The sequence below is a fragment of the Lipophrys pholis genome (genome assembly GCF_963383615.2).
Source record: "Lipophrys pholis genome assembly, chromosome: 12".
Taxonomy (NCBI): domain Eukaryota; kingdom Metazoa; phylum Chordata; class Actinopteri; order Blenniiformes; family Blenniidae; genus Lipophrys; species Lipophrys pholis.
In genome coordinates this window covers 5727382-5728521 of record NC_137641.1, presented here as the reverse complement: position 1 = coordinate 5728521, position 1140 = coordinate 5727382, and positions in this window count along the sequence as shown.

Below are 1140 nucleotides of genomic sequence, written 5' to 3'. Positions count from 1 at the left end.
AGGTTTTTGATTTTAAAAGTCCTTTATTAAAACATTTACTGTACAACAGTCACCAACAGACTCATCAAAAGATTTTCCTTTGTCAAAAATTAATATTCAGACCACCACGACCCCCCGCCGGCACAAAACCCCCCAACAGCCCAAATCTCATGAAAAGTATTTTGGACCAAATATAAACAAACTGAGAGAAAAAGCCTCTCCAAACCCTGAAACCACATTTTTAGAAGTTCAACCAGTGCTGACAGTCGTGGACATTGTGAAAACAAATGAAATAAAGTTTCTGTCTCCTCCCCCACCCCTGGATCCAGGTGTGCACCGTACCTGGTGGTTGCTATCGCACCATGTACGACTCTCCACTGGAGGTCTGCTGTCCGCTTTTCAACTGGCAGCTTGTACTCCAGCTGGTACGGGGACCTCCAGCTGGCACAGAGACCTCCAGCTGGTACAGGGACCTCCAGCTGCCTTTCAGGGAAGCGTCCATGCCAAGAAGCTCAGACCACCTCGACTCCTTGAACCCTGCCAGAGACTGTAAGTTGAGAACCTTCACACAGAGGTGGGACAAGGGCTTTCTCCCTGCATCCCTGAAAGTGTCCAGAGGGGATATAAAAGACAGATCTCCTCCCTCCTGCCCCTCCCTCACTGCTGGGTGATGACCTCCTCCCTCCTGCCTCTCCCCCACTGCCGGGGTGATGAGCAGAGAAGGGAAGCTGTAATCACCTCCTTCATCCCATTGATCGTACAAACTGCTGCTCTTTGCAAACAATCTGAGGGAAAGTGGTAGAGCAGTGTAGACTTCTTCCACCACTCTGCTGAGGAGCCTGGAGGAGGTGATGTTGCTCCTCGTTCTCAGGTCTTCCACCACTCTGCTGAGGAGCCAGGAGGAGGTGATGTTGCTCCTCATTCTCAGGTCTTCCACCACTCTGCTGAGGAGCCAGGAGGAGGTGATGTTGCTCCTCATTCTCAGGTCTTCCACCACTCTGCTGAGGAGCCAGGAGGAGGTGATGTTGCTCCTCGTTCCCAGGTCTTCTACCACTCTGCTGAGGAGCCAGGAGGAGGTGATGTTGCTCCTCATTCTCAGGTCTTCCACCACTCTGCTGAGGAGCCAGGAGGAGGTGATGTTGCTCCTCGTTCCCAGGTCTT